The sequence below is a fragment of the Crocodylus porosus genome, unplaced genomic scaffold, assembly GCF_001723895.1.
Source record: "Crocodylus porosus isolate Cpor-Errol unplaced genomic scaffold, CroPor_comp1, whole genome shotgun sequence".
Classification (NCBI taxonomy): Eukaryota; Metazoa; Chordata; order Crocodylia; family Crocodylidae; genus Crocodylus; species Crocodylus porosus.
The window spans coordinates 79,081,750-79,106,466 of record NW_017728886.1 but is presented as its reverse complement, the minus strand read 5'-3'; positions in this window follow the sequence as shown (position 1 = coordinate 79,106,466).

Here is a 24,717-nt window from a genome sequence, read left to right as displayed (position 1 = left end):
ACTCTCACTCTCTTCTATGCACTCTCAGGGGATAGTTCAACTTAGGTGACAAGGTTTGTATTCATTTACCTTGTGTGACCTTAGGCCATAATTTAAACTGTCTGTTCTTTGTTTCTCCAGTGGTAAAACAATGATAACAATTCTTACTGATTCCTGTATTTTGAAATGTATGAATGAAAATATTATTTATGTTAAAGATGATCCTAGCAAATGGTTTTCATGAACATGATATATTTCTCTCTCATGTCATTCAGTTCTGGAATGCCATGACTAATTTATGGTACTTAAATGCTATGATGATGGGTGTGAGACAGATCTATGTATACACATTATATATACATGTATTCTCTCTACATAGTGTGTGTATAATTATATATTTATTGGAAACCATTAGAAGCTGCTGTAGACCTTTCTCATCTCACATTTGTAGGGCTGACAGCCTTTGTAGCATTCTCAGATAACAAAGCTGGTAAATATTTTGTGTCACTTGAAAAGGTCAAATATTCTATCAGTATGTTGCCTAGTGAAATATGTATGTTCAAAACATTACCGGTTAAAAGAGTAACCTAATGTTTGCCACAAGGCACACACCTTACATGAGATGTTACATCAAGATCCATTCTACAGCTGTTTAGTGTCTGTCCAAATGGTAATTAAAGGTTAATCTGTGAACTAATGCCTACTGAATTCCATCGAAAAGCTTCCATTTTAATGGGTAACCTAGTATCTTGGCCAACATTTTCTCTATAAAATCGATTCTTTTGTCCAAGACAGTGAATTATTGTTGTCTGCAAAATGGCTACTGCACTTACCTACACAGTGATAGAATTAACAGATTGAACTGTTTAATACTCCTATCATGTTTTCCAAAACTTAAAAAGAGACTATATTAAATTAAATTCTATTTTGCTTTCTTCTTCTAGTTCTCTTTCATTTTCTGTAGCTGTGGCAATGCCATTGATTCAGTGTGCCAAAGAATTTTTATAACGGATGATCTGGTTTTTTTAACTTCCTTTTCCTCTGTATCTTTCCCATGCTTCTCCTGTTTTCTTTTTATAATCTTAGCTGGCATCAGTCATCTGCCAGGGAATGATATACTGGCACTGGGACAAAAAAGGAAGAAAAAAAAGCAGGGGATATTAAAAAGAAGAGGAAACAAGTGTAAGGGGCTGGGATTTTTATTTCATCCCTGTTGGTAAAGTCTCTTGCATATTCATAGTTGTAACTATGTCCTACCCCAGGGGTGGCTGCAATGCCCCTGGAATACCCTCTCAGCCCTTGCCCTCTCTGCTTCCTTTGGGCAATCTCCACTTCAGCTTACCTGCCATGCCTTGATGTTATTATATCTTAGAAAAGGAGGCTGCCCCAGGGCTCCCCAAGCAAAATCTCACTCATGAGTGCCAGTGTCACTGCTCAGCACCTTATGGGCTACTCATGGCTTCCAAACCTCCCTATCAGCTGTGCCCATGCCTTGCAGGTGTTTGCAACTCTCACTTAAGTGGGAACGTCATCCAAACCCACCGGCCTCCATTCCCATTGTTGGGGCCTTGGTCGTCCCAGCCTCTGCATCTCTGCTCTGGCTATTCCCTTTATCTTAGACCCACTGCACCAGGCATGACTTCTTGGACTCCAGCCCCCTTTTCCCCTCTGTAGGCTTTGAGCTTTCTAGCCCTTTCTGGGTTCTGGACTCTCCATCCCCACATCTGCCCCTAAGTGGGCTCTGGGTTCCCTAGTCCTATGTCTGCCCCTCACTAAACTATGAGCCCACTCTGGCTCTAACTTCATGCCTCTTTGGCACTGCTGGGACCTCTTCTCAGCCCTTTCTAGTCCCACCCAAACCTCCAGTCAAACTCAAACAAAACACATAAGCACTCAGGCTCTAGCAAAACTCCAAGCCAATTGGCTGTCTGACAAGCTTCCAAGCTTTCCCCTGTTTTGGGGCCTATCCCCATTGCAGCGAGCATTCAGTGTTTTACTGGCATTGTCAGGCATTCCAAGAATTAGCAGCCCCCACTGCAGCTTTCCAGGGCAAGAGCTCTTCATTCTGTGGCTATCAAAGCCAGACTCACTGCCTACTTTCAGGCCCAGCCTTTAAGAGTTCCCTAAGCCCAGCCCCATCTGGTTATGTAACTCTGCAGGCACTCACAGGAGTTTCCCATCTGTGCCTGGTGGCCTGATTGCTCTCCCTGCTACAACTGAGCTCATCTGTCTGCAGCCCCTTGTTTCTGGGCAGATCCCAGACTGCCCTTGCTGCATTTTACTGCTCTACCTCTCTCCCCAGGGTGAGTTACCTTCCCACAGTTAGCCTTTCCCTGTGCCTTGCACCCTGATCTGTTTACTGGGAGCCATTTCATTAGCAGCTAGCTTGTTTCCTAGCTGTCAGTTCTCCCTGGTTCAGTTTAGCCTGGTACTGATAGATTCATAGGTTCTAGGGTTGGAAGGGACTGCAGTGGGCCATTTAGTCTGACTCTCTGACCCTGGCAGGGAAGAAAAGGATCTCCAAACCTGGGATCATGTGATCCCAGCCAGGTGCCCATCCAGTCTCCTCTTGAGGACCCCCAAGGATGGGGCGAGCACCACCTTCATTGCAAGCCCATTCCAGACCCTGGCAACCCTGACCGTGAAGAACTTTTTTCTAATGTCCAGTCTAAACCTACTCTCCAATAGTTTATGGCCATTGTTCCTTGTTGTTCCAGGGGGTGCCCTGGTAAACAGATCATCACCTACTTTGTGTTGCTCTCCCCTTATGAATTTGTACACCACCACAAGGTCCCCTCTCAGCCTTCTCTAGGAGAGGCTGAAAAGGTTAAGATCCCTTAGCCTTTTCCCGTAGGGCCTTCCCTGCAGGCCTCCAAACAGACAAGTGGCTCTTCTTTGGACCCTCTCCAGGTTGTCCACATCCTGCTTGAACTGCAGCATCCAGAACTGGACACAGTACTCCAGCTGTGGCCTGACCTGTACCATGTAGAGAGGGAGAATCACCTCCCTGGACCTGTTTGTGAAGTACCTACAGATGCACAACAAGGTGCGATTGGCTCTGCCAACTTCTTCATTACATTGACAACTCGTGTTCATGCTGGAGTCAACAGTGACTCCAAGATCTCTTTCTGTCTCAGTGGTGCTGAGAAGGTGACCCCCCAGCCTATAGGTATGATGGCAATTTTTTCTCCCTAGATGCAGCACCTTGCACTTGTCCTTATTGAATTGCATCCTGTTGTTCTCTGCCCACTTCCCCAACCTGTCTAGGTCAGCGTGGATCTGGTTCCTCCTCTCCAGGGTGTTAGCTTCACCCCATATTTTTGTGTCATCTGTGAATTTGGACAGGGTGCTTCCCACCTCCTTGTCCAGATCACTGATGAAGATGTTGAACAGCACTGGCCCCAGAACTGAGCCTGGAGGGACTCCACTACACACATATTTCCAGGTTGACACTGACCCATCCACCACCACCCTCTGAGTGTGACCCCTTGAGCCAGTTTGCTATCCAGTTTACCATATAGTCATCCAAGGCAAATCTCCTCAGTTTATTAATAAGGATAGTATAGGATACCGTGTCAAAGGCCTTCTTGAAGTCCAGATAGATAACATCCACCTCGACTCCTGCATCTAAACATTTGATGGCCTTGTGGTAAAAAGAAACTAGGTTAGTCAGGCAAGACCTGCCTGCTATAAACCCATGTTGGTTACCCCTCCGCATCATATTAGCCAGTGGGCTCCCACAGATGTGTTCCTTGATAATTTTTTCTAAGATTTTCCCAGGGATAGAGGTAAGGCTGACTAGTCTATAGTTCCCCAGATCCTCCTTCCTCCCCTTCTTGATGATTGGGATGACACTGGCCCTCTTCCAAACCTCCAGGACCTGCCCCAAGCACCATGAGCGCTCATATATCCTTGCTAGTGGTTCGGCTATAACACTCACTAGTTCCTTCATTACCTGTGGGTGGAGTCCCTCTGGTCCTGGTGATCTGAACATGTCCAGTCCCTCCAAGTGTCCTTTTACCATATCAGCACTGACCGTTGGTCGGCTGATGTTCCCCTTGTTGATGTCCGTGATGCGTATTGAGGGTTTGTCTAAATTCCTATTTAAGAAGACAGAGGCAAAAAAACTCATTGAAGAGCTCTGCCTTGTCACTGCTATCCACCACTAAGCCCCCCTGCCTGTCCTGTAGGGATCCTATGCTACCCTGCACACTCTTTTTGCTACCAACATACCTGAAGAAGGACTTTTTATTATCTGAATCCCTGCTGCTAGCCTGAGTTCTAGAGCTGCTTTGGCCTTCCTGACTGATTCTTTGCAGGTGCGGGCCAAAGAAGTGTACTCCTCCTTGATAGCTACCCCCTGCTTCCACTTCCTGTATGCTACCTTTTTGCCCTTCAGGTATCCTGGATGACCCTGGTTAGCCAAAGGAGCTTCCTGGCCCCTTTGCCCCGTTTTCTCTGATATGGGCTTGTCTCACACTGAGCCCAAAGAATGGTATCCTTAAGGAACAACCACCCCTCCTGGACCCCCAAAGCATCTAGGCTCTTGGTTCCTAGTACCCTGCTACCCAATCCTCTGAGCCTATTAAAGTCAGCCTTTTTAAAGTTTAGCACCTGCATCCTACTAGGTGCTCTTTCCTCTAAAAGTAATGGAAGCCTCTTGGCTTACTGTTGCAGTGGCATTCAACAAATAATTAATAATATTTATACTGGGAAGAGAATGACAGATAAAAGAGAATGAAGAGGGAAGGTGAGAGATATTGGTGAGGAGGACAACTGGAATATCTGCTACCTTCTCTCCCTGAATAGAATATGCAGAAACAGGAAATTTAAACATCGACATATTACCTTAAACATGAATACTGGGAGCTCTTATTCTTTTGAGTTCATTGCAAATGGGCCTGACCCACAGAGTTCTGATCCAGACTTTTCCAAAGTCTGAACTATCTGGATTTCTGGCTTTGGGTTAGATCCATGTCTGCAGTTATTCTTTTGCTATAAAAAAAATGAAGACTAGTGGCAGCAGGACTTGACACCAATTAGATAATACATCCTTTGGAGTGGTTCCATTAAAGTTCTGCAAATAAGATGTAGGAATAGGCCAGAGGGAAATAAACATACTACATTTATTTCATTCAGAAAGAAGACTTTTACTGTTCTCTATGGACTTCAAGCTTTCCTACATAGACTACTTCAGCAAATTGGGCCCATCAATATAGTGCCTGAAAGTGTTAAAAGAAGTAGAAGAATCTATCTCATCCTCTTCCACTCTATGTTGGGGGGAATTGATTTATTATAAATATGGTTTTCTGAGGGCAGGAGTTGCTTATTATGGGAAAACTAAATCAAAATAATGACTTTTGCCCTTTGTTCTGAATATGTTGCTGAGTGTTATAGTTATTTCTGTTATTCTTTATAGCGCCTAACCCAAACCTCACAGGTCAAGATTGATAAAGTTGAGTATTTTTTTTAAAGTGAATTCCTTAATTTTTCAATCAGATTTTTGTTATTTTGTTGTTTAGATCTTTATAACATTTCTTTTTAAAATGAAATTTAACATGTAATACAAAATAAACCTCCAATAATTAGATTATATACCTGGAAAATTAGAACAAATTTTTAAACTTCCCATATATGGAATCAAATTATTTTGGGGGCATCATCTTGTATTCAAGTAACTACAGTATGACAGGGAGTCCTTGACTTACAACGTTTTGAGTTACAATGTTTCACATTTACAACATCTATAAATTGACACCCTATTTCAACTTTCTGACATCAGTTTCTACTTTACCATACTTGATCCAATGCAACACTCTACCAGCAAACAAGTTTGCTGTGTCACCTATTCCCTGGAGAACATCTGTCCAAACTTGCTTTTCTTTAAGAAAGCAGACAAGACTCCATAAAAACCTGCAGCCAAGATTCCTGAGAAGACTCCAGCCAAGAGCCCTTCAAAAAGTCCAACCAAGAGCCCTTCAAAAAGTCCAGCAAAGTCACCTCAAAGAAGTCCTTCCAAAATCAATATGATAGCTATTTACAATATAAATACATTAATGTAGCTATGTTACTCATCTAGAATTGATTAAATACAAAATTCTGGGTTATTTTTTGGTTAAAATAGGGTATCGGGTCTTGGTTCAGGAACAAATCCCCCATTTATAACATTGTTTCCTATGGGAACATCAGTTCCAAGTTACGTTTTGACTTAAGATGTGGTTTTCAGGAACCAGTTGTGTTGGAAGTCTGAGGACTGCCTGTATTTAAGGTCAAGCTTTAAGTTTTATATGCTGTTTTGGGTGTTCTATTAAATTCCAGTTACAGACCTATGCAGCTGCTTGACATTAATCACGGGCAAAAAGGGTAATAATCTAGTAAATAAGCAATACATCAGTCACAATTTTCTAATATACTAAAATGTACAATTAGTAAGAATCTGAATATATTAAACTATATAATCACTTAAATAAATATACAGACCTATAGTATATTTTCTAGAAGGCAAAAAAATCTAATGTATCTGTGAAGGCTACACTGACTTGTCAGTCTACATGTTTTAATGGTGTAAGACCCACACTCACACTTGGGTTGTATATTGTGCTTTTTTAGGGTGGGGTTTTTTTTCATGTGGGCAAGATGGCCCCTGTGTTTTGGCAATGTGCTCATCACATGGCAAGCTGGGGCGTGTATCTGGGAAAAATATGTAAAACCGTCTAGCCTCATTGGCCAGGGGAAGCAGAGGATCCTTTAGGGCAATTGGTTGGGAGAGGAACTGGAGTGTGGCACTCCCTGACTGGACAAGGCCAGGATGATGTCATGCAAAGGGATATAAGGTGAGCTAGGCTGGTTTGGGAGGGGAGAAGATGCTAGGGCTAGGGGCTACTGAAAAGTGGAGTCTTCTCCAAGGGAGAAGGAGTTTGCAGATAGCAAAAAGAGAAGCTCAGGTAGAGAGGGAGAGAATTGTCAGAGTGTCTAGGAACTCCTTTCTCCTCCTCCTCTTCTCCTTTTTCTTCTTTTGAGGTTTTAAGGGATTAATTTCATAGATTTCATAGATTTCATAGACATCAGGGCTGGAAGGGACCTCGGGAGATCATCGAGTCCAGCCCCCTGCCCAAAGGGCAGGAAGTCAGCTGGGGTCATAGGATCCCAGCAAGAGAAGCATCCAATTTACTCTTGAAGGTGTTCAATGCAGGTGCTTGAACCACCTCTACTGGCAGACTGTTCCAGACCTTGGGGGCTCGTCATCCCTCGGGGCGCTCTGGTGAACAAATGTTCCCCCAGATCCTGGTGGTCACCCCTGATAAACTTATTGGTGGCCACCAGATCACCCCTGAGCCTGCGCTTTTCCAGGCTAAAGAGTCCCTGGGGAAAAGAGCATTGGTTCTTTGGGTTTGCTGGCCAGGAGTTAGGCCTATCAGTTTAAACAGGGTTGAAACCTAGGAGGTTCTAATCCTGCCAGTTTTGGGCCAGGGTTGGTTTGCAAATTTCTGCTCCCAATGGAACTATGACCCAAACTGCCTGCAGCCCAGGCCTAGAGGGTAGGCTTGGTCTTTCCCCTTGTTTCTTTTGGCCCTTTGCTCTAGTCAAGCTGTGTGGTTGGGTTGGCTGTAGCCATTAATCAACCTGGCTCCTTTTGGAGTTTTTTCCTGCAGTTTTGTTTCAGCATACCACGTGTTTCATTTCAGCAGGCCATTTAATCTACCCCAGAAGTTCTGGGGTGCGTGCATGCTGTTTGGAGCTGCAGTCACTCCCCACAACCTGTTTGTGGGAGCAAAGCTTTGCACACTACCATTCTTCCAAGAGCAATGTAGGGCCCCTTGCACCATAGAAGGACCCACACTCTCTAGCAGCTTCCCCAGTGCAGCACAACTTGTAGTTAGTAATGTTTTACATTACATTTGGTGTTTTCCTCTGTTTTCTGTAATACATCTGTCTTTTGTGTTTACAGTGCTTGTGACGAGGGTTTTTTTGTTTACCTGGGACACCCTAGTAATTCATGTAGTGTTTCCCAGGTGGTCTGGGTGGGGGCTTAAGCTAAGATAAAATATATTTAGTACACCAAAATTGAACCCGGCCCTTGTTGCTGCTGCCTGGTGCCTGGCAGAAGGGTTAAATGGTTAAAACAACTCAAATATGAATGCACCTTTCTATATAAAATAATTGAAGTAGAAATAGAAAAGTCAAGGCTTTCTACTTGGTGATTGTAATCCCTAATTTAAATTAATGGGATTTAAACCAATTTATTCTTCTATGAACATCCATGGGTGTCTTCATTAACTTTAATGGGCTTTGGATCAAGCCCTTAGAGCCCCTATTGAGAAAGATGTGTATCTTGTGCTCAGAAATCTCTTCCCTAGTGGTTGACAGCTTCATTGAGGAAGGGGCTTGCAGCTATAATAGAAGGAAAGAGTCATGGATGTAGAAGAAAACATGGACTCACATCTTGTGTCGTTCCTGTAGTCCTTGGAATACAAAACTCAAGACCTAGAGTTTGACTGTAAGCACTGGTGTGTTGCACTGTGTTGTTAGAAAATATACAGCTATTTTTTCATACAATCGCAAGGTTTTTCAAGTCAGGTGGCTCCTACATTCCTACAAGTATTAAGTATTAAGCAAAAGTAATAAAGTAAAGGCAAAGGTGATTCACTCAGAATAGGATGGGGCAATAGGATGGGGCACAATCTTTTAACGTGAGAGCCTGTTTTTATGCCTGTGATTTTGCATGTTCGGCATCAGAAAGCAATTTGGGGTACAGAAAGACTCCAAGGCTGAGGACTCTGACCAAACAGATTCAATAATGTAGTGCATAGGCTGGGGGAATATCCTCTTCTGAGTTTGCAAGGGATTTGTCGTTCTCAGCTAAAATGTTATTGATAATGAAGAAAGGCTTGTTCATGTCATTATTGCTTTATTCCTTAGCAGAGAGAACAGAACAAACACAAAATTAAATACATCCAATGACTTTTTCTAGGGAATCTGGATTGGATATGCTATCCAGGCAAGACCTTGGAGATGTGTGAAATTACTGCTGAGAAAGCTAATCATCTTCCACTTGTGACCAAGATGAACACACCACGAAAGACATACTTGGAGGAGATGAACTCAAAATTCAACAGTTTACAAGGTACAGTTAATGGCATTTGATGGGAAGCTGAATAAGCTTACATCACGCATCAGTAATTTATAACAATGTACAGAGAGTGTGGAAAACGAATGGCTTGAAACCAATAGAGGCTTAACGATCTATGAGGGGAAAATAAAACATTCTGCCAAAACGCTGAAGGTGCTAATGAAGTATAATAGGACACTGGACCAAAGCATGGAATTATGGGATAGCCAGTAAGCTCCTGTGATAGGTGTAATGGACCCTATGGTTTCAGGGGAGAAACTATTCTGGACTAGTCAGCCCAGGGAATGTCCATAATAGAGGTGCCTGATTCTCCTATCACAGGATCTGAACACCTTCCACTGATAGGAGTGACAGGTAGTCATTTCTTGCAGGCACACACCAGAACTGAGGGCCTGCCTAAATGGGAAGCACTGAAACTACAAATTGGATGCAGAAGAAAAATGTTACATAAGCAGATATTCCTAAAATGCTAAACTGGATTGAGACGCAATGTTTCATCACATGTAGTTGTAATGGAAAATATTTTGAGAAAACGCTACCTGCCTTTCTGACAAAGCCATCGTTACAGACTGTGGTTTAGCATTATTGATTTAATTCTTATTTATCCTGTGTAATGTTTCATTGGCTTGCCAGGCAGAGGTGGGACTGTAAGATATTTAATGCTGGAGTTGTTATGAGACCCTGAGGTGTACTTTAGGAACTATCTGGGCTTTGGCCAAAAATAGATGAGACGCTGGTGCATATTTATTGCCAGGTTTTCTTGTAACTTTCTATGTCTCATTAAAGTTTCAAAGTCAGAGAAAGTAGAAACATGACAGATCCACTAAATCATCTAGTCAATCTCCCTGCTAATATGGAATTGCTCCCTTGAGCACATTTGTGTGTTGTCCAGTGTTGTTTTAAACATACCAACTGAGCATTCACTTCTCCAGTTGGGAAATAAATCAACAGGCTAATTGATCTGTCAGAGAGATTTTGCTCTTTTAATGTCATCCCATTGCTAGTTATACCCATTTGGTGTTGATAACCCTTCTACCATACATAGGTCATTAGGTTTCTTCCTATATTCTTTTTTTTAGCTTATCTAGACATACTTAGGGCCACATGTTAACTCCCTTCCCATCTCACCTTACTCCCTAAATAGTCCTATTAAAGTAAAGGGTTTTGGGATGACACTTGAAGTAAAGTACTACCCAATAGAAATAAAAGATGTCAAAATTCAGGTCTTAGCTATGCTAATTTATCCTGAAAAGTCAATCTGGCCAACCCTCTAGACAGTTTTGTTGCTCTTCACTGAACTTTCTCTTTCAAATGATAATGAGATGCCCAGAAGTGAACTTAATATCCCAAGTGTAGTCACACCAAAGCCATGCAGAGAAGAGGTTTTTCTTCCCTTTTCCATGATGCAATGTCTTTGAATATATAGCCCAAATTTTCACTGTTTTTTGTTTAGTCATGTTTAATTTGCTCTCTACTGGCTCCCTCAGGCTTCCTTTGGCATTATTTTCCTCATTTTCCCTTCTGAGGAATAGCTGGGCTTTGGATTACTTTCCCTAGATGTCTTGGTTTGAATGTCTTTGGGTTGAGACTCCTTTTGTTATTTTCCTCCCATAGGCCACATCATGTAATCAGTTATTAAGCTGAACTCTAAGTGTGGATCATGAGTTATGGATTTCATTTTTATTGCTTTACAAGGAGGGAGAAATTGGCAGTCACTAACATTTCTGAATTCAAATGTCATTCTTTTGCTACCAACAGTAGCAAAAGTAGAGGATTTCTAAAATTCTTTTTAAAAAATGCATTAGTCTTTTAGTTTCTACAGCTTAAAATAAATGTGGTATGTCAAGACAAATATTTTTCTCGGTATTTACAAATCAGAAATTGGTTGCCTTCCATTGAAAGACTTCACTTTATGTATCCAGGAATATACCCATCTTGAAATATTTATTCATAGTAATAAAATATTGATAAATTCACCTTTAGAATATACAGGAGTTAATTCAGTAGTAAAAGAGTTGTGGGAGTCCTCTATGCATATCACCATGATGACTGGGGAGAATCATATTTTTGTAGATATGATGGATCTTTATTTACAACCTAAGATCTATTTTTATCTGTTCTATTACCTGCATTTAAAAATGTATGGGCTAGATTTGCCAGTAGAATACTGTATGTGGGCCTTCAACGAAGCCAATGGCATTACACATGCTTAAGTGTGAATGACTTGGCTCCGTTCCTGTAAAATTGAAACAAAAGTGACAGATATTGCTTGGAGACACTAATCAGAACATAAGAATTGCCATTTACTGGGTCAGACCATAGGTCCATCTTGCTTGCTATCCAGTCACACAGTGGCAAAGAGTGAATACTGAAAGCGAGACTGAAGTGGGTATGACCAGATTTTTTCCACTCTTCCTCTCTCACCTGCAGCCTGTAGCATTCAACATCTAGGCAGTTCTGACTCAAAGGCTCTACCCCTAATTCCTGTGCTCAAAAGCTACTGCTACCCTTTTCCTCCAAGAATTTATCTAATCCATTCTTGAATCTGGTTAAACTATCAGTTTCCACAACAGCTGGTGGCCATGAGTTCCACATTTTAATTGCATGCTGTTTCATGACATCCTTTCAATTAGTTTTACTTCCTATGGGAACATCTACATGAGATGTTTATTGTGCAAGAGACTCATTAGCTGTGCAGTAAATGTTGCGTGTCTATACATGTGCCCCTATTAGGTTGGAGTAAACTAATGTATTCGGCAGCAGATAGAGTACTTGTAAATACTCTACTGAGGCTGGCTCCAGAGACTATGCAGGCACTCGAAGTTGCACCACCAGAACAGTTTGATTTTCAGTCCCCTGGAATGTGGCCTCAATGGATCAGGCATTTTAATCACATCGGGAAAGTGTTGGCTCTGGACAAACAGTCAGAAACTTACCAAGTCACTACGCAGGTGGTCATCTAGTCCAACCCTCTGCTCAGAGCAGGACCATCCCCAACTACATCATTCCTGCCAAAGCTTTGTCTAGCCAGGTCTTAAAACCTCCAAAGATGAATAGTCCACAACCTTTCTGGGTATGTGGGTAATCTGTTCCAGTGTTTTATTAACCCCCTAGTGAGAAAACATTTCCTAATATCTAACCTAAACTTCCCTTGCTGCAACTTGAGACTGTTGCTCTTTGTTCTGTCATCTGAGAACAGTCTAGCTCCATCCTTTTTCAAACCTCCCTTCAGGTAGTTGAAGGATGCTATCCCCTCTCAGTCTCCTCTTCTCTAGACTAAATAAGCCCAGTTCCCTCAGCCTCTCCTTATAAATCATGTGCTCTAGGCCCCTAACCATTTTTGTTGCCCTCTGTTGGACTCTCTTCAAGTTGTCCACATCCTTTCTCTAGTGGGTGGCCCAAAACTGAACCCAGTACCCAAGATGTGGCCTCACCAGTATTGAATAGAGGGAAGTAATAACTTGCCTTGAACTACTAGCAACACTCCTACCAATTCAGCCCAGTATGCCGTTAGCCTTCTTGGCAACAAAGGAGACTGTTGGCTCATACTCAGATTATTGTCCACTGTAAACCCCAGGTCCTTTTCTGCAGAGCTGCTGCCCAGCCAGTCAGTCCTTAGCCTGTACTGGTGCGTGGGATTGTTCAGTCCTAAATGCAGGACTTTGCACTTGTCCTTGCTGAACTGCATGAAATGCCCTTTGGCCCAATCCTTCAGTTCATCTAGGTCATTCTGAATCGTAGCCCTACCCTCTAGTGTATTTACTACTCCCCCCAGGCTGGTGTCATCTGCAAATTTGCTGAAGGTACACTCTATGCCACCTTCCAGATCATTGATGAAGACATTGAACAAAACTGATCCTCCTTTTTCCATTTCTTAAATATGGACACTATGTTTGCCCTTTTCCAATCATCCGGGACCTCTCCTGATCACCATGAGTTTTCAGAGATGGTGGTCAGTGGCTCTGCAATCTTATCAGCCAACTCCCTCAGCACCCCTGAGTGCACACTATATGGCCCCATGGACTTATACACATCCAGCTTTTCTGAATATTTCCTGACCTGTTCTTTCACCACTGTTGGCTGCTTACCTCTCCAAACTGTGCTGCCTGGTGCAGTAGTTTAGAAGCTGAACTTGCCTGTGAAGACTGAGGTGAAAAAGGCATTGAACACTTTAGCCTTTTCTGCATCCTCTGTCACTAGGTTGCCTCCCTGCTTCAGTAAGGGACCAACGCTTTCCCTGATCTTCCTTTTGCTACCAATATACTTGTAGAAACCCTTCTTGTTACCCTTCATATCCCTTGCTAGTTGCAACTCCAATTGGGCTTTGGCATTCCTGACTTCATCCCTGCATGCCCAAGCACTCCTCCCTAGTTATTTGTCCACGTTTCCACTTCTTATAAGCATCCTTTTTGCGATTTAGTTTACTGAAGAGTTTATCTACTCTATGGGAGATCAGGCAGATGAAATTCTACTCTCACTGCCTCTTACAAATGCAGAGAAAAAGCAATATGCTACAGTGATAGAAGCAGTAACTGATCATTTTATGGGCAAGAGAAATGTGATATATGAATGAGCTAGATTCAATCTCTGTAAACAGGAGCCTTTAGAATTTGTGGACAGCTTCATCACATATGTGTACATATAAGCTGAATCCTGCCAATGTGGGGAGCTTAAGGAGGAGCTCATTAGGGACTGCTTAGTTGTGGGGCTTCATGAAACAGTGCTCTCACAAAGAATATAGTTGGACCCTGATTTAACACTCCAGAAGAGTATCACACAGGCTGTCCAATCAGAGGTAGTTAAACAGCGACAAAAAGAAATCAGGAGTGATTCTCAGTCCTGTCAGACATTAGTTAATATGGATGCAATGCACACTGTAAAGAAACTACAAACAAATACAAATAGAATTGACAGGCATAATGAATACAAGGAGTGGTCCCACCAGCTCCCACAGTGACAAGTGGAAAAGGAGGCCAATGCTACAGGAGTGGTCAAACCCCAGGCCATAGTTGTGCTCAGTGTCCTACTAGAGACACTGAGATATGCCAGCGATGTAAAAAGAAAGGTCACTGTGCTTCAGCTTGTGGCTCCACCACCAGAGTCTTTAAAGTCACAGAACAGAATGCAGAGGATTGCACAGTACTTTTAGAGGAAGTTATGGAGTCTTCATCAGATATGGGACTCTGGATGACAGAAATTGAGCTCAATGGACAGCCAATGCCATTTAAAATAGATACAGGAGCAGCAGTCTCTGTTATCCCTGATTCTTACTACAGACCACATAGGGATGGAATTCTTCTTACCTCTACTAAATAGCTATGAGGACTGGGTGACACTACCCTCAAAGTACTGGGATCCTTTAATGCAAAGATGACACTGAAGTGGAGATACATAGACCAGGAAGTCTATGTGATTGGTAATCTTGCTGTACCTTTACTTGGCTTACTGGTCATACAGGCACTGCAACTTGAGAGAATTATAATGGCACTGAAGAGTGTCATTGCATGCCATGACATAACCTCAGTTTTAAGAACTGATAATGGCCCTCAATTTTTGGGAGCCATGTTTAAGCAGTTTGCAGCCCAGTATGACTTTTAGCATGTCACCAGCAGTCTACATTTCCACCGCAGTAATGGAGAGGCAGAATGAGTGATGTGGACTGTGAAGAATTTGCTCCAGAAGAACGAAGAACTCTATAAGGCATTCTTGATCTACTGGTCAATGTCACTGAAACATGGGTGGAGTCCAGCTGAGTTGCTTATGAATTGTTAATTCCATACAACCCTACCAAGTGAGAAATTACTTGGTTCCAAAACTTGTCAATCCTCAGGAATTTAGTGAGAAAGACAAATGGATAAAGGATCATCAGAGACAGAGCTATACCATGAGGCATGCTTCAAGACACCCACAGCAGAAAGTTTGGATCCCAGATTTAGGGTTTCAAGGCACCATCCAGGCTAGAACACTTACCCCTCATTCATATTGGGTGGAGACGCCTAGTGGTGTTTTCCATAGGAACTAAGAACATGTCATATTCCACCTGTTTACCACACTAGGTCTGCACATGCCTCAGTTCCACCAAGGAGTTTAAACCCATGAATTAGTCTGCTCTAAATGAATAGACTTACCAATATTTTTGCTTTGCTTAGATTCCTTTTTGTAACTAAGTGTGTATCTGGTTTTCCCCCCTGAGAAAAGGGAGTGTAGTAGTAAGGGTTAACTCCCTCACTAAAGAATGATGTCATCCACAGGGAGTGTTTGGTGGACCATTTTGGGTTCATCAGTTACAATAAAGGCTTAATGAGAACAAACCTGTCTCTTCCTAAGATCTAGAATAACACAGTAACAGCTAATGTAGAGCCCATCATAGTGTAGGTACAGTTTGGGTTATTTTTGCCCATATGCATCACTGCACACTTTCTATATTGAATTTCACCTGTCATTTAGTTGCCCATTCACTCATTAGTGCCAAATCCTTCTGTAGTTCCTCACAGTCTGCCTTGGTCTTTATCACTTTGAATAATCTTGTGCCATCCTCAAATCTGGCCATTTTGCTACTCCCCCTCCTCCCCACTCCCACCCCTTTTCCAGGTCATATATGAATATGTTAAACAGCACTGGTCCCAGCACAAATCCCCCAGGGGACCCTGCTTTTTACTTCTTTCCATCCTGAAAACTGACCATTTATACACACTCTTTCCTTTCTATCTTTAAGCCAATTTCTAATCCACAAGTCGATATTCCATTATCCTGCGACTACCTAACATAGTTAAGAGCTCTGATGGTGTACTTGTCAAAGGCTTTTTAGAAGTCCAAATATACTGTATCAATTGGATCAGCCTGATCCACCCACTTATTGACACCCTCAAAGAACCCTAGTAGCTTGGTGAGGCATGATTTCCTTTGACAAAGCCATATTGATTCCTCCCCAGAAAGTCATGATCATCCATTACTTTTTTTTATTATTGTTTCTACCAGCTTTCCAAGAACATAAGTTAGGTTTACTGGCCTGTGTCTCCTCCAGAGATTTTTAAAATATTGGAGTCACCTTGTCAACCTTCCAGTCCTCTGTTTTTAGTGATAGGTTGTATACTACAGTTAGGAGGTCAGCAATATCTGATCTGAGGTACTTCAGAACCCTAGGGTAAATGCACTCACTTACAGCTGCAGTGCTCCAGGGAAGCCTGTAAGTTTGCTGAGGTGAAATCTAACAAAGTTGGGGCTTACAATATACTCAACTCTACCAACGCACAAAATTACTGTAGGACATAAGTCAACAATTCTATATAAGAATGGGTACAAATGGTTTCTTGGCATCACAAGCTTCCCTACTTGAAATTAGTCTAGAGCAGTGGTGCTTATTCTCCAGCCTGCAAAACTGTGTCATCCAGCTTATGCGTCTCCCCAAAGGCCCAGAAAATTTGTCGCAGGGGCACAGTGGCTGTGTTAATTGCTGCTCCCCACTACAAAATTTCCAAACCTATGGAGAGCCTTGCAAGCTGGATAATGTGGCCCTATATGCTAGATCCCACTGGTGTGAGGTCAGGCAAGTGTGTGGGTCACTCCATAGCCAGATTTGGGCACCTGAGGCTGGGCAGTGCATGGCTAAATATGGGCGCAGAGGATTGGGCTAGCCCAGGGCTGAGTTGGCATTTGGCCAGATCAGAGTATGTAGGGACAGTCTGGCATGCTAGATCACACCCATGGACTGACCCCACATGCTGACTGTGCTGGATCCAGTTCGCAGACACACGCTCGGCCACTTATCCAGCCCAAGAGGTCAGAACTTTGAGCACAACTGTTCTAGAGGACTAAGCTACATGTTCACTTATGGCCAAACTGATTCATGTCCTAATCTTCTACACAAAGACAGGCATTGCATGGAGACAGAAATCATAGAATCATAGAAAATGAGGGTTGGAAGGGACCTCAGGAGGTCATCTAGTCCAACCCCCTGCTCAAAACAGGACCATCCTCAATTAGATCATTCCAGCCAAGGCTTTGTCAAGCCAGGCCTTAAAAATGTCCAAAGATGGAGATTCCACAACCTTTCTGGGTAACCTGTTCTAGTTCTTCACCACCCTCCTAGTGAGAAAGTTCTTCCTAATATCCAACCTAAACTGCCCTTGCTTCAACTTGAGACCACGGCTCCTTGTTCTGTCATCTGCCACCACTGAGAACAGTCCAGCTCCATCCTTTTTGGAACCATCCTTCAGGTAGTTAAAGGTTGCTGAGGCGACCTGTTAGGCCAGATCCAGATTCGTGGCACCACAAACCATACACATTGCACATTAAACAGTGTTTAATGGACCATGTTTTTCTGGACAGACACCTTCCTGGGGTTATTTGACCCCATGTGTCTTTCCTGCCCAGTGCAGGGGGCTGGACCCGATGACCTTACAAGGCCCCTTCCAGCCCCTAAACTTATGTAAATCTGTGAATCAACTCCCCACCTCAGTCTTCTCTTCTGCAAGCTAAATAAGCCAAGTTTCCTTGGCCTCTCCTCATAAGTTATGTGCCCCAGCCCCCTAACCATTTTCACTGACCTCCACTGGACTCTCTCCAATTTGTCCATATCTACAGAAAGGATATGGACAAATTAGAGAAATTGGGGGACCCATGGGGGGCCCAAAACTTACATGATTTAATTAGCAATGTTTCAGACTATAACCACAGTGAAAAATGAGTCTATAATTGTCTGTCTTCCTTTATGTGGAGACATCATCTAGCTAGCCCAATGCTGTAATCAGTAGTAACAGTCAAAATACAAAATTGGAAATAGCATTAATACTTATGAGAAAATAAGGGAATCTTAGAATAATCTCAAATGTTCACCTATTTCAAGAGCCATATACACACTAAACTCATGATAGCCACTTATTAAAACTCCAGAGCTGTATTAGATTCATCTGGTGTATGTTAGTATAGGTTGGGATTGTCAAGTGCAGGGCCAGTGGGCCAGGTTCAGCCTGTGGAACCACTCCTGGCAGGCCAGGGAATTTGGGGGTGGGGTTTACTGCATAAACCTCAGCTCTATTGGACATGGCCATTAGCAGCAGGTGGGGGAGCAAAGTCTGTGCTAAGCTTGCTCACCCCATGGCTGCTTGGGGCCATCGCTGTTTGTCCTGCTGCTGTTCACCTCACAGTTGCATGCCCTGCTGTCACCACTGCTTGCACTGCCCTTGCCATCGCCTCCACAGATGCTGCTGCAGCCACTGGCCCCACCACCTGTGCCATTTGCTCCATAAATTCAGCCTGTGAGGAGCCCCATGATCTGGATTGGGCCTGAGGCATGGTGTGAGTTTGATCCCTCTGATTTAAATCTATGAACTGTATGGAATTTTGCCAGATAACATGCCCAGGGGATTAGACCCTCAGGTTGCATCCAGATGTGCAGGGGCATGCGTTTGCAGCAAAAAAAAATAGTAGCAGCACAAATAGTTTTTGCCACAGTGCATGAACCTGTACATGTGCTTTATTGATATTTCTTATTTGACTTACAATTTCCTAGCAGGAACTTAACCAGAGATGTTGAAATACTCTAGAAAATGCATTTGGGGAAATAACCTCTTGTCCTTTTCCTCCAAAAATTGCAGTTCCTGGTTTAATTAGCTCAAATGACATGAGAGATCAGCTACTGACTATTATGAGTATCCTGATAATAAAGGGGAGTGATACAATACAAAACTTTAAATTTAATATAACTAATGCCAAGCTAACAGAAATGTCATTTCTCGTTTCCAGAGAACTCTGTGCTGGTAGGTGCTAGAATTTGGCCTTTAATTTGCCTCAGTCTGTTTGGGGCCACAACTTCTTAAGCTAGATGTCCACTTCCTTGGAGTATGCCAAAGTTACTCTTACACACATTCAGTGATGCATTTAGATTACCTTTAGGCAGATCTACACATTGTCCTAGTGACATGCTACATTGCCGTACAGAGTGCTACAGCAACATAGCTATCTTATAATTCTACACATGATTGGCAGCTATGTCACCATAGCCACATGTTCCCCCACTTTAGTACACCATTACAGCAATGCAGCGGCAAAATCTAACCATGTGCCATGCTTTAGTACTTCCAACACTGCCGTACAGTGATGTGTAGACGTGCCCTTTGGGTAGTTATGCAATCCAAAGCTAAACTGAATCTCTTGAGCAGAGATGGGTTCTTTAAAAAATATATAGGTTGGGGAAATGGAGAGAGGTTTCTCAATCCAAATATCACTTCCCATGCTAACTATATAATGCATTCTTCAAAAGATACCATACTGTTCTATAGCAATGGTCCCAAACACTGCATTAGCACTATTATAACAAGTAATTTCAGACCATTAGTGTGGAATACTGAGCCTGATCTTGTACTCTTTGAAGTCAATGGCAAAAACTCCCATCAAAGAGTAAGATTGGGGCCTGGAATCTTAATAACTAATTCCATCAGCAAAGTGTTAATTGGTTGTCCAATTGGAGTGATAACAAAGCTAATTCCTACATATTACAGAACACCCTAAGTGACATTCACTTTTATTCACTGCTGAGTTTCACTGGCTGAATGCAGAATGCTTTACAGCTATGTACTTACACCTCCGGTTTATTTTCTTGCATTAAAAACCATGGGGTTTTAGTTTTATGTGTTTTCTTATTTAGTGTTTCAGCATTGCTCTCTAGACAATTTGTCCTTACGACACCCATTATCATTAGTGGAAGAACTTCCATATGTACAGTAGGAAGAGTCAATGTCACTCTTTGTTTTGAAATTTTGTTTATTAAGCTTCTCTTTATACTACTTTTTTATGATAAGATAGCTGGATTAGACAGGCAAGTGACCAAAGGAGAATGGTGGAGTGGAGGAGCATTGGGATGAATCACTTTAATTATATATCTTTAATTAATCATAATTGGTCACATCCCAGCATACTTTTAGCTTCTCTCATTCCTTGGAGTCTCAGACCAGCACAGACTCCCTATGCCTGAAGAAGGCTAGGCCCAAAAGCTTGCCTAGAACTTTTTTCCAACTACTCAGTTGGTCTAATAAAAGATACCACATCTACTCAAAGAACCTTGCTGACCTAATTAATCATAATGTGTTTATGTTAAAAGAATATTTTATGGTTTGCATGGGCTCTAGGGTATGTGGAGCCCCCTGTTTCCACAGCCTAGGTTTCCCAGTTTCGATTGATTCACTGAGCCAAATCTTTAATTATAGTTTTTCCCCATCTGTAACTTGGTCTTAAAGTTGCCTAACTCAGAGGAGAGCTGTAGCACTCAATTAGAGAAAATAAAGTGCTCTGTGATCTGCAGCCATTTATATTACAATATATGAGACGCCTTAGTTCTGTAGCTTTCCCTTATACTAGCTAGTTGCTCCATTCTTACAATGTCTAGAAGAGCTTTGAGAAGAAAGGCGCTTTGGATTTTCACTCATCTAGGGATAGCAGTTGTTGGAATGAACTTGCCACAAAACTATATGTCCTTGCCTATCTGTTCAGATCAAAGGTAATATATACACCTGTAAAAGTTCAAAAATTAAGTTTTCATCTTTAGTTCTGAAATGTCAGAAACTGTGAATGGTAAAGCAGACCTTTAAAAAGTTTTTCTTCACTAGCATGAACATCTGGGCATTATAGGTCAGCACAACACTTAAGAAAGTGCAATTAGGCAGGTGCATAAATGGTTTGCTGACTAAAGGCTATATGCACAAATGCATGAAAATTTGAAATCACAAGCATTAGTTTTATTCACACAGTATGAAGGATGGCATTTTCCTAGCCTCCTTTTGTTTGTTGTCCCTTAAGGGTTGTGGAATAAATTACTAATTCTGAAGGTAAGACTGTTAGCAATTCTGATGAAGCTCTCCAACTATTTGGGGACATGTACTTACAAGTGAATACATTATATATTTTCTGTGACAATATCACTTCAGATTGAAGAGCTCAGTCATTGGTTAGACAACATGTTAACTAGAGGTAACATAGTAAAGCAGCTGTGTAATGTGGATATGGGCCTGAGCTTCCATGGTTACATATTAGGTTCTCCAAAATTTCAGTGTGCTCAAATGGGAGGCTTTGCTTTGGGTTCTCTTCTACAGAGGGGGTCCAGGAAGTTCAGGTACACAAGTAGATTCAAACTTCTCTAAATTTCAGAAATACTTGAAATTTGGCTGAAATTCAGGCCAAATTCTTTCAAAGACAGGGAAGAGGCTATTCTACCTGTATACTCAGGATGATTTGGATAGATCAAATGACTTTACAGAATGTCCATTGAAGTGAACAGAAGAGAGCTATAAGGGTGAAGGGGTATGAGAGATGGAAAGAAATACACTAGTTATGTAAGATACACTCAAGGGGATTTTCTGTGATAACTGTTCTTGCAAATGTTTGGTTCTCCTAGGGTAGAGCAATCACACAAGCAGTTGCTGAATATTTTAGTGCCCCTACTATTTTGTCATCCTAGATAATCACTTGTTCTGTAACCCCTATAGATAAAGGTCAAAGACATTCCAAATCAAGAAAGTTTGTATATTTCCACACAAATTTGTAAGGCTACAGTAGGTCTGACATTTTGACCTCTTATCATCTTACTAGGAGCCCCACCAGACCACCCTTCCTTGGCAGGGACCAGTTTTACATCTTACCCGGTATAAGGGGTCATCTCTTCCCCATCACCTGCCCTTAGCTCCTAATTCTGACCAAAGCAGCCTGATGTTTCCTCCTTCCTTCCTGCAGCAATCTGCAGCCCAACTTATAAACCTGGGCCAAAATGGCTTCCCTCAGCAGGCACCTGGCTGCTGCCTGTTTGCTGCTCTTAAAGTGGCAGGCACCAAAGGTGCCCTGCCACAGAGTGACAGTATTGTTTCAATGTGGAATTGAAGACCATTCATTAAACTTCAGAATTGTTCATGTCTGTCATGACAGTCCCACATGTGTCCTACCTAAGTTGCGGTCCTAGATGTATGTCACATGTCTGGGCCTCCAGTCTGGTCTTCCACAGTAGCAGTCAAGTACGTTACCATGTAGTGTTATACCAGAACTCTCATTTTGATTCACAAGTATTTGGAGTTTGTAAAATGTGCTGTACCAAACACTAAAGCTGTTCTTACTTTTCCTTCTGGGTGGATTGAGTATTTCAGTCCTACACTATCTCTAGCAGTAGTAGTAGATTTGTATAGTCTGTACTTAGCTCAGAGGAGAGCTATGTTTTCCACTTTACAGGAGCCAGAAGGAATGAATCTAATTCGTATGAAATTGAACAGGGTGCAGCTGGTCTCATCTGTAATACAAAGGTGCCGCCCACAGGTACAAATGTACATTAGCTGTCTTCTCAATTTAATCACGATAGCTTATTTCATGCCCTGTAATTAATCAGGATATGGGGTATACTTGTGAACTAAAGGTGACCCACAAAAGAAGAAAAAAAAAGACTCAGCTGCAACCCTTCTTTTGGAATATACAATGGGTTTGCAAGAGCCTGTTGTTGCTTTGCTTAAAATATTATTGATTCTATATTCAAAATAACTTGACAAGTAAATCCTGTCTTTCTTGCTGTGTTTTGGTTTTCTTGTTTTGCATAGTTTTGCTCATATTCTTGCATCTACACTAAGCATCTTTGCCTGTACGGCCAAGTCAGTCAAGGTCACCGCTGACAAACACAGCTCAGCCAGCAAATAATTCTTTCATGTATACCTGGCCAAAGATTTCTCTTTTCCCTCCTGTTTGTAAGGGACTTGAGTTAGATGTGTTAATAAAAACAAAAACAAACAACAAATGCAACAAATTATGAACAGACTGACTGAAAACCTCTAGTCTTCATTCAGGCTTCTCTTCGTTTGTTCCTGTGAAGTTATAAGTTTTCAGTAGTCCAAAGAATATTCTAAAAACAAGAGAAATAAGACCTGAATTCCTAACATAAAAACAAAGCATGTTAAAGAAGGAAAGAAAGGAAGAAAAGCACATTAAAAAAATCATTTTAGTCCTTTATGGATCACACAAAAGGGAAAAATGGAAAAAAAGTCCATAGTAATAGTTGACCTGCTGATATATAGAGATTATTACCAAGAAAAACATGGCAGAGTCATAGCTATCTCTTCATGCTGCTAGTACCTGCCACAGAAGAGAGAGAAAATGAGACATGACATGGCAATGAGTTTTCTTTTGTCTTAGTATAGGATTAACTACATCTATTTGAAAGGCTTGTATTGTATCACTGCTCTTTGTTATCAGGTTTCCCAAGGTAGTCAGTGTTGCATATCTTACATTGTTTAAGATAATTAAAACAGGGAATCAGGAAAAACACATTTCTGGGGTATGGGGCAAGGTTATTGCCAAAAGATATTCCAACCAAACAAAATGGAAATTTCAATGCGTGTCAAGTGTGCTACACCTATTTCATAATATCCAGCATTTATTTTGATTGAAATAAACTGAAGACAGTGTCAAGAACTGCCAACTTTCTGTGAATTTTGGAAGTTCTCCTCTATTTTGGTAGATTTAAAAGTGTAATAAAAAGAGAAGGAAGCTACAAAGGAATCTGTGTGGTCCCTGAAAAAAATATTTACCAGCAAATTGATTGTGTTTAAGTCCCATTATTCTCTCTGGTAAGCAACAGAAATAGAGTTAGGGATCAATAGATAATTTGCACTGCAAAGGGGCCTTAAAATGGAACTATTTCCAGTCACTTCAGAGTTTCTACATATTACCAGAGTAATGGAAAGTTGTGATAGGGTATGTACCTGGTCAAGGCAGTGAGGTGAGTAACTTGACTGTTAGGGTTACTCAGTACATGTGTGGTGACCTACACTTACCCTCTTTGGGTTTCAGGAGTTTTTCCCCATGAGGGAGATCCCTCTTTAAATCACCTGCCATGACTTGGTTGAAAAAAAGAAACTCGAGGGAGGGAGGCTCCAACAGTGGGAGGTGCCTTTCACTTAGGGTTCCACCTCCCCTGCACTCCATCCACACGCCCACCGAGATGTTATCAAAATGGTGCTTTGTGATTCTGGGTTGTTGCAGCTGTACATACACTTGGGTCATTTTTGGTGCAAATGGTTCTCAGTTCTAGAACTTGTAAGAAAGAACTTTCAAAAGAAAAAAAATGTATGCACCATGGTTCCATATAGTCCCCCTAAGTGGACAACAGTCTGTCCCAATGATTTACTTGCAGTGATAATAGGACCCCAAAGTTCACTCTCAATGCAAATTCATAGGAAAAAGTAACTCAAAACATGAGCAGCTACTTTGCCGGAGCATTACTAAATGAATACCTAAATGAATCCCAGGTGCTGGATGCTGGCATGGGTGATCAGGGTGCTCAAGCTTCAAGAGGATCTATCCTCTATGCAAACATAAAAAGGAAATCAAAGAAAAATGGTTGCCCCAGCAGCACCTTCTGTCCAGTGCTGTGCTGGGTTTCACACTCACGTGCCCCCTCAGCTTGCTTCATCCAGGTGTGCGGACCTACTGTCATCCCGGTTCTCCATGGCCACAAGCTTCAAGACAGAGAATCTCTCTGGGTTGTCTAGTCACAGACTCCTGCATCAGGTCCCAGCATCCCACATTTGTGGACTCACCAGAGCCAAAGACCTCTCCTTGCTGACTTCACCTGGCTCAGCAGC